Source organism: Canis aureus, chromosome 12, assembly GCF_053574225.1.
Source record: "Canis aureus isolate CA01 chromosome 12, VMU_Caureus_v.1.0, whole genome shotgun sequence".
In the NCBI taxonomy this organism is placed as follows: Eukaryota; Metazoa; Chordata; class Mammalia; order Carnivora; family Canidae; genus Canis; species Canis aureus.
The window spans coordinates 30875253-30884641 of record NC_135622.1 but is presented as its reverse complement, the minus strand read 5'-3'; the positions used below and the strand labels follow the sequence as shown (position 1 = coordinate 30884641).

The following is a 9389-nucleotide window of genomic DNA, read 5'->3' as shown; positions in this document are numbered from 1 at the left end:
AAAAAATAATAATAAAGATGTTTTTAAGCCTCCATTATGTGCAAGGTACTGTATGAATGTAGCATACTAGTTTCCTACTTCCAGGGATGGATTAAGGCTTTTCTTAGCTTTATACAGGTTTTTACAGCATATTATGATGCGTTTATGAAAGCACGTGGAAAACTGATAGATGATACTAACCAACCTTTACATAGCATTTCCCAACAATAAACTCATTTAATCTTTACAACAATACTATGAAGCAAGTGCTATTATCATCTTCATCTTATAGTACCAGAAAAGTCACTTGCACCGGTCAGCTGTTAGTAGAAGAACTAGTCATCTGGCTCAAAAATCTGTACTCTTATGCACTATATTATAGAGAAATAGAAATGAATTCATCCTGAAGAGGATGAAGGCTAAGTAAGTGTTCTAGATCTAGGGTCTACATCAGCATCCTGACTGCCAGGTGTAAACCCAAGAGCCCCAAGTGTTCAGCACTACCAACATTCTGAAGAGCAAAGATTTCAGGCATATTCATATGATCAGCCCATCCAAAGTCGCTGCTTTTACAAAGCAACATTGTGGCATAATGGAAAAAACATTCACTTTGGGTTTGAGTTGTGATTTCTTCAAGGCTGAGTGATTTGCAACAAGTCATTTCCATTTTCTGAGCTTCACTTGCTTCTATAAAGTAGGAATCATCATCATCATCTATTCTCCCTCACTGGTGTTCTGAGAATCAACAGTTCTGTAAGTTATAAAGCTTACACATATGTTAACTTGCTGATCTTACCTTTCAGTTATTTTTACTTTTCCACAGCTCTTGATGATATATAAAAGTCTTTTCCTGATTAATTTAACCAATTGATTAATTAACTTTTTAAATTAATTTTTATTAGGATCCCTGGGTGGCGCAGCGGTTTAGCGCCTGCCTTTGGCCCAGGGCCCGATCCTGGAGACCAGGGATCGAGTCCCACGTCGGGCTCCCGGTGCATGGAGCCTGCTTCTCCCTCTGCCGTGTCTCTGCCTCTCTCTCTCTCTCTCTCTCTCTGTGTGACTATCATAAATAAATAAAAATTTTTAAAAAAATAAAAAATAAATAAAAATAAATTAATTTTTATCTTTTTAAAGATTTTATTTATTTATTCATGAGAGACACAGAGAGAGAGGCAGAGAGAGAAGCAGGCTCCATGCAGGGAGCCTGATGTGGGAATCAAACCCAGGACTCCAGGAACACGCCCTGGGCCGAAGGCAGACACTCAACCGCTGAGCCACCCAGGCACCCCTTAAATTAATTTTTAAAATCCTGGGCAGCCCGGGTGGCTTAGTGGTTGAGCTCCTCCTTCACCCCAGGGCCTGATCCTGGAGACCCGGGATTGAGTCCCACCTTGGGCTCCCTGCATGGAGCCTGCTTTTCCCTCTGCCTGTGTCTCTGCCTCTCTCTCTCTGTGTGTTGCTCATGAATAAATAAACAAAATCATTAAAAAAAATAATTTTTATATGCTGGAATCACTCATACCAAGAAAGGAGCATAAACTTGCTAACACATACTAGGTAGAAGGAAAGGGCCTTCACAGAGTTTAGGTTGAAAAGAGAAGTGAAATGATTTAGGACAGCTCTTTGCTTCCATTCTCCTGTCTTCTGGACATACATTGGAAGAAGAAAGTAGAGAACATTCCCAACTTTTAGAGCATGAAGGTGTACCAGCTTCTTGAAGTATAAAGGTGCCTGTCAACATTGGTTATTTTCCTAAAGTTCCTGCCATCTGATTTTAGATCCTGCAAGACATAAATTAAGAATCCTGAAAATGTTACAACAGCCGGGCTGTTCAGTGGGAGGTAAAATGTCAGTAGCAGAGTGTGGGTTGGGATGTCACATGGAGTGGCTGATCATAGGAAGATTTTGTCTCATTTCTCAAATAAAACACAGCACTCTGACAGCACCGAAGCCAGCTATTCTCATTCTTATTTGCATATCCCACCCAACATCAAAGCATGATCTTTCTTTATATCATGATCCCTTCAGGTTATTCACTATCGTATTCTGAGGAGAAGTGACCACAGTTCACAGTACAGAGAAGCTTGTCAATCACCAAGTGATCTGAGCTTGTGCAAATGCTAGTCTGGCTCAGGGTGAATCAGACTGCAGCCGCTTCTCCATTTGTGAAGACTGTGTGCTAATGGCCTCTGGCAGGCTACTCTGTGAGAGCACTCGAGAGTGGATGGAAGACCAATATAAATTTTAAATTGGTTTGTACTGAATATAAATAGGAAATGCCTCCATGTGAAATAGTTCTTAATTTTTTTAATTCTCCAATTTTCCAAGAATTGGCTTTTAAAAATTGATGCTTGGTGGGCCTGGCCAAGTTAAAGCATGTAGGCCCTGTAGTAGTTGAGGTCATTGTGGGCTGTGGGCTCCTCTCTCTCGCTCCCTCCATCCTTCCCTGTCTTCAGAAGCCTTCGTATGTCACCTGGCTTTGGTGTCATCAGTGGGGAGCAGAAATATAAGCAATGAGCATTTGTTCTAGGCTGTATTACCATCTAGTACACAGGCCTCCAGAAGCCCTCCTTTCCCCCACTTTACTGTTTCTTTGCAGCCAAATCTGCAAACTGAAGAACCTTTCTACCCTGGGGAAGCCTGTCTGTGTGTGTGGATTTTGCCCATTCTAAGGTAATTTCTCTGGTGGAAAATGGACTACAATGGCATCACTTGTGTTCTATCGTGGCTTTTGTCTATCCTCTCTTTGGCAAAAAGAAAGGCAGAGGAAAAACATTTCCCTGACATTTATTTTTTTAAAGACTTTATTTATTTATGAGAGACACAGGCAGAGGGAGAAGCAGACTCCATGCAGGGAGCCCAACGTGGGACTCTATCCCAGGTCTCCAGGATCACACCCCAGGCTGAAGGCAGCACTAAAGCGCTAAGCCACCTGGGCTGCCCTTTCCCCAGCATTTAAAACTGCCAGTGATATCCCCAAGACAAACACCATTGATAAAATATCGGAAAACAAAATGGAAAGCTATATACATTTTATGATTTTTCAGAACGATGACACCTGTCGTGCAATCATCTGGTAATTTTCATGCGGCAGAATAGAAATCTCAGCTGTCGTCGCTTAGTCTTTTTGTCAGATAAAGCCCTATCTGGTGTGCAAAATTGTCTTTGAAACCTGAAATCTAGATTCTATCGATATTATTGAAAAACAATTAAAGCTTTGCTAAGGCATGGTATTTTCACAGGAGGAGTCAAGGATCTGAATGGCACATTTCTCACCCAAAGAAGGGGAACTGGCAGCTGGGGTTACAGTTGCTAGGACAGCTTTATTGTACTACAGGCTGAACATATTGACATCAACTCCCTGCTCTGACCTTCTCCTTCGTGAATGTCAGTATGGTGTGTGAAGCTGCCTCACTTTTGTCTGCCTGCTTTTCATGATGTGCAAGTCAAAAGCACATCCACAGAGATTATGGATTTAACTCAATTTTGACACATCACATTTCATCTCACTGGTTAAGAAAGGCTGAGGTATGACTCATAATTTATTTTAAAGCATTTTAAATACACTTAATTATGCATAGAAAAAAGTTGAAATCCAAAACAAGATTCCTGCAACTTTACATTAACATCATCTATACAGATTTAGTATATATAACATAATGTTGTCCTATACATAGAATGGAAGGATTAGCCTTCTCCAGTGTGGGTCAGAGGGTGGTTCCTAACTCCTGGAGATTCTCACTCTCTGTATCACATATGTCAGCAATGTTGCAATATTTTACAGCAAGCACGCATATCTGTTTGTAAGTCCATATACACACAAATAGCACAAGGCCCCCAAAAGGCATAAAAATTAGAATTTTAAAATGTTTTCGTGCACTTACACCCTAAGCTACCAATTAATTTAGAATATTCTTTACTCGTCCCTTGCATAGATGTGAGGAGCCTAGTGAGCGACAGTCTCCAAGTAACAAACCACATGAGGGATCACTGGAGGATTGTTCTGCCCATTAGTGTTAACACTATAGTGGTTCTTCTTCACAGGGCTGTTGGATAAATGAGTTAATTAATGAATGAATGATGATGATCAAATGAACAAAAGAACAAACATCATCTCCGCACATTGCTGTGAGAAACAAGTGACCGTCCTGTGTAGTTATTTACATGAGCACCCTGATGGCTATGGAAACTGGTGATCAAGTGAAAAAAGAGATGAAAAACCTGGGTCTCAAGAAGGTAAATGTTGATGGATCATTTTCTTTTCAGGTGGAGAACCTTTTGTCTTTAGAAAAATCTTTGTGACTCTAACCAATATCAAAACATGGGGTGCTCCAGAGCCACTGAAAGTTAGTATGTCCGGGTCCCAGCTCTACACTAGACTTGTGACCTTGGGCTAGTTCCTTAACCTCTCTCGGCCACAAAATAAAATTTTCAACTTAACAGGGTGATGGCAAGAATTAAATAAGATCAGAGGCACCTGGCTGGCTCAGTCAGTTAAGCAGTGGACTCTTGATTTTGGTTCCGGTTACGACCTCAGGGTTGGAAATTGAGCCCCATATTGGGGGCATGAAGCCTACTTAAGATTCTCTCTCTCCTTCTCCCTCTGCCCCTGCTCTGGGCTCTCTCTCTCTCTCTCTCTGAGAAGGAGAAGAAGAAGAAAAAGAAGAAGAAGAAGAAGAAGAAGAAGAAGAAGGAGAAGGAGAAGGAGAAGGAGAAGGAGAAGGAGAAGAAAAGAAGAAGAAGAGAATTTAAAAAATGAAATAAGATTATATGTGCTTAAAAAATTAGAAGAAAGTATGTAAATATATGGAACTCTATATGGAAAATAATATTGAACAAAAACTGTAAAACTGGATCTATTCACTGATATGAACCAAAAATCGATTTAGCATGATATAAAGGATTAGAATTTTAAGTCCACTGGATGCTGTGTTTGTATAAAGTTAGCTGGTTACAATAAAACTTGTAACCTAAAAATCTTTCCATTTTCTCAAACCGTATACTTATGTCCTTTTTGCTTTTCCCTCTTCCTTTCCCCAAGATTGGTAAATATTAGTTAAGACCATGGGACAACAAACCAGAGCCTCAGATAGGACCCAGTATGAAAATAGCCCCTAAAGATGTGGAATCTATCTTGAAAGGTTGAAGGCCAAAGAGATGAGTATCCCACTAAAATAACAGCCAATCTTTTAGCATCAGTGTGAAAATAAAAAATCACATGATTTTCAAATACCAAATCATAATTTTACTTGCTTCTCCTTCCGCCTCAGGCTCTTAAACAGTGGAGATTTGGCATTTCTATAGTTTCTGCAACACAGAAACACAAAGTCATAGGTCTAACTTCAGATCACCTTCTGAAAGAGAGTGACAGGAACTTGGCTAGAACATCAGACCAGCCTGGGTATGAATCCTAGATATTCCTACTGACAAGTTCAGTTACCTTGGGAGAGTGACTTCCCCACTCTTAAGTCTCAGAGGCAAAATGAAGGATCTAAATCACAGGATTATTGTGTTATCAGGTAGCAAAGGTACCAGCCTGTGATCACTAGTACCTGGGCATAGCTTGCCAGGTGATTCCTGATGGCCAAGTTGGGGTGGAGAGACAGGGAGGTCAGTCTGGAGGTCTTCCTTCCAAGAAATGGTCAGGCTTCTGACTATCTCCATGACAGTCTGGGGGAAGCAAAGCCATGGAAGAAAAGGGTTGGAGGAAGTTATAAATCTAGGAAAAGTGTCTAATGGAAGGCAAATCTCCCCCTTGAAAGAAAGGGGACTGGAGAGAGTATGACATTCCCAAAACCACAACTGAGAAACTCAGGAAGCCCAAGTCAAGGGCCGCTTGCCCTGGGCCTGGAAACCCCAGCCACAACCCCGCTCTCCACTGACACTGACCCAGAAGAATAATTTGCTAAAGCACCGATCCCAACAACCCAAAGATTTCCAGCAAGAGACTGACGTTGAAGCCTGGCTTTCAGTGAGGAGAGTGAGGAGACAGTGAGGAGAGCTGGAGAAGTCGTGGTTTTTAACACGTGATTGTGTGATCATCACATCTCATCCAAACCCCAGACTCCAAGGCTACCCTGTCTTCTTTGCCAGCACCTATTCTTATATCCTAACAGACCATGGATGCATATGGGAGAATAAACTGCATGTATTTTCATTTAAATCATGGTAAAGGTAAAATTCAAATCAAGGTATTTGTGTTTCCACACAGCCCCCCACCCCCACCCCAGCAGAAGCAAGCGCTCTGTGAACACACACACACGCACATACACACATAGCCTTGTTTCGGCACAGATGTCAGGAACGCAGAGCCTGTAAATCTGCCCAGGCAGTTCTGTTCTTGAATCATTAAGAACAACCGAGTGGGTGGAACGAGAACATGAAATTGCTGTGTGCACTCATGTTTTGTTTATGGAGCAATCATTTCTAGACGTGTTTTCTTTTTTTATGAAGAATCTTTTCTATGTTTGCCTTTTAACACCCCACCTTCCTTCCTGTCCCCGGCTCTCCCACACCCACTAAAAAGAAACATTGAGGGCGTTACAAAAATCTCCACAAATTTGAAGAATAGATTACATTAAGTGTCTCTCTAAACCAATTCCTTTTACTCAGTCAAAATAAATGATTTAGTAATATGAATAACACAGGTAACAGTTGAATTTGAACATGGTGTATAGTTTTAAAAAGCTCACAACAACTCCCAAATCATAAAAAAAAAAAAAAAAAAAAAAAATCACCTTCCTTGATCCACCATGTGCAATGAGGACCTAGTTAACCCAGAGAATTGAAAGTCCTGAGATGTTCTCCGCAGGGTTTAATTCGTGGTTTATGCACCTGCTACAGGATTTTTTCACTTAACTTCACTGTCACTCAGCTTCTTTATCTATAAAACGGGAATCATACCTACTTTGTGAGGGCTCAGTGCCTAGGAGAGTAAGCACTCAGGAAACTGTAGCCACTCCTACTATTGCTAATAATTGCAGAAAGCGGGCAGACGGGATGGCTCTTGCTGGATCCTATGAATTCTTTGTTCTGATACACCCATCCCCCAGCCTTGGCCAGAGCAGACACTCAACGGGGGGCTCCCAGACATACCATGGTGATAGCGACCCCAGTTAGGGTGCAGTCTTCTTGGACCCCTACGAGTTTCTGTTCATTTCTAGACTGACCTGTGAACTGCTACCCCCACTCCCTCCACACCTCCCACCGAAGGGGGGGCCCACGTGTGTGTTTGTTGAGTTCTAGAGCTATGTTTACCATCTGGGTGGATCTCACTTCATTGTTTTCCCTCTTGTTGTTTTTGGCTTCTTGGCGTTGTCCTGCCTGGCGCACACCCCCAGCCATGTTCTCATCACAGCAACCCCCTTGTTTTCGGTCGACAGCTTACAGCTAGAGGCAGAGTGGTGGCATCAGGTGCTTTAAGAGAGAGCGATTGCATTAAATTTTCTCTCAGGAAAATGAGCTTGGTTTTTAAAAAATGTTCCATGGAACGGATCTAATAACTTAGCTCTGTAATAATTTCTCCTCTGCCTCCTCTAATTGCAAGGATTCTTTGAGAAACAATGGAGTATTACTGCTTTTCAATAGGCTGATGAGACTGCATTTGCAGAGGGCTTCTATCAACAGGAGAGCCTTTCAGACTTTACCCACAGCACAAACAGGTATAGGGAAGCCTCCCCAGCTGAGAAATGGATAAGGGGAGCAGTGACCCCAGGGCCAGTCCTGAAAATGGTCTACTCATCTTGCGGTGCCATGGACCTCCAAATCAACCCCTCCCTGGGAGGGGCCCCATGAGGCTCCACAGAGGTACCTGCCTTTGGATCTGAAAGCCTGTCCAGCCAACAACATTCAATGTCTATCCAGAATGAGGTTTAACCACAGGAATGCTAACTAGGCTAGTGACCTGACTTCCTGCATGTTCTGGGAGGGCTGGGGGCTGATCAAATTTGAGAACTGAGAGCGGTGGCCACAGACTTTTCCAAGAGAGCTATAATGCTGCCAGTCAAATAGCACTTAATTTCCGGTGGGTTGTAAAAGTGCCATTTATCCTGCAAGCTTCAGGGAGAGCAGCACGGTAGGATTCTAAGTTAAATGATGCAAGAATAACTACTCTCAGTAAAGATTTTGTGCTTCAGAATTAAAAACAAAGCAAAAAAGACCAAACCTACTTTTACACTGATTGCAAATATTGTAGCGAAGAAATCACTTTCCATTAAATTCCCTTGATAAAGCCACGTGTAACCTGAGTTGACGGCCACTGGAGGCCCACAGCCATTCAGCAGCACCTTGTAGGCATAAGGAAGTTTTGTCTTTAGTGACTCAGGTCACATTTTTGCCACATGGACACTGTCGCACCAATAAAAGGATGGTCTCCAGGGGCAATGGGTGGAGTCAGGCTGATAAGGATCTGAGGTGGTTCACAAGGCAGTTGGAAGAGGGGCCAGCAGCAGTGGCCCTGACACAGTGAGGCCATTGGCCAATGGCACTTGTCTGCTGCCATCAAACATTTATACCTTCTCCTGGGCTTGCAGACCTACAGTTTAGAAAATCTGGGAGAACTTTTCATTTCTAAGAAGAACCACATAAGAAACAACTTCATGTAGCTAGGTAGCTGGGACATTGAGGCAGTGAGGTCTGTGCATGTGGAGGGGTCTGGGGAAGAAGAGATTTAGGAGGAAATACTACTAAGTGTTTCAGTGACTTGTTATTTAAATTACATATAGGCTACAAAAGTACTGTTTAATAAATACTACCCCAGGGGCCCCTGGTGGTTTAGTCAGTTGAGTGACCAACTCTTGGTTTCAGCTCAGGTCATGATCTCTGGGTGGTAGATGGAACTGCATGTCAGGCCCTGTGCTCAGCGAGGAGTCTGCTTCAGATTCTCTCTCTCTCTCTCTCTCTCTCTCTCTGTCCCTCCCTCTCCCTCAAATAAAGAAATAAAATATGTAAAAATAAATAAGTAAATAAATACTACCCCAAAACACACAGTTAACTTTAATAAAAAGGTCAATTAGTAGTACCATAGAACATTCTGGGGACACCTGCCTGGCTCAATTGGTAGAGTGCAGGACCCTTGATCTCAGGGTTGTGAGTTCAAGCCCCATGTTGGGTGTAGAAATTACTAAAAAAAAAATATACAAACCTAAAAAAATAGAATATTCTGTGAGGATGGTAATGTTCTATATCTGTGCCAACTATGTGTGACTGTCAAGCATTTGAATGAAATGTGGCTGGCACAACTGAGGAATTTAGTTTGTAATTTTATATTATTTTAATTTTTCTTTGGATAGCCACATATCATTAATGGCTACAGTTCTGGACAGCACAGATTCAAGAGGATCAAAGTGGGAAAGAGAAAGGAGACACTAGAACAACCTTCCTGTTTGTCCGGATCCTGAAAGTAGGAAATC

The 9389-nt window shown here is 42.1% G+C and overlaps 1 long non-coding RNA gene across 1 annotated transcript; it reads left to right on the top strand.

Moving 5' to 3' along the window:
• Positions 1 to 605: 605 nt before the first annotated feature.
• Positions 606 to 6031, top strand: LOC144324659 (uncharacterized). The gene is made up of 3 exons (XR_013390086.1): positions 606 to 732; positions 2579 to 2652; positions 4024 to 6031. It is a non-coding gene; the product is annotated as an uncharacterized LOC144324659 (long non-coding RNA).
• Positions 6032 to 9389: the final 3358 nt, after the last annotated feature.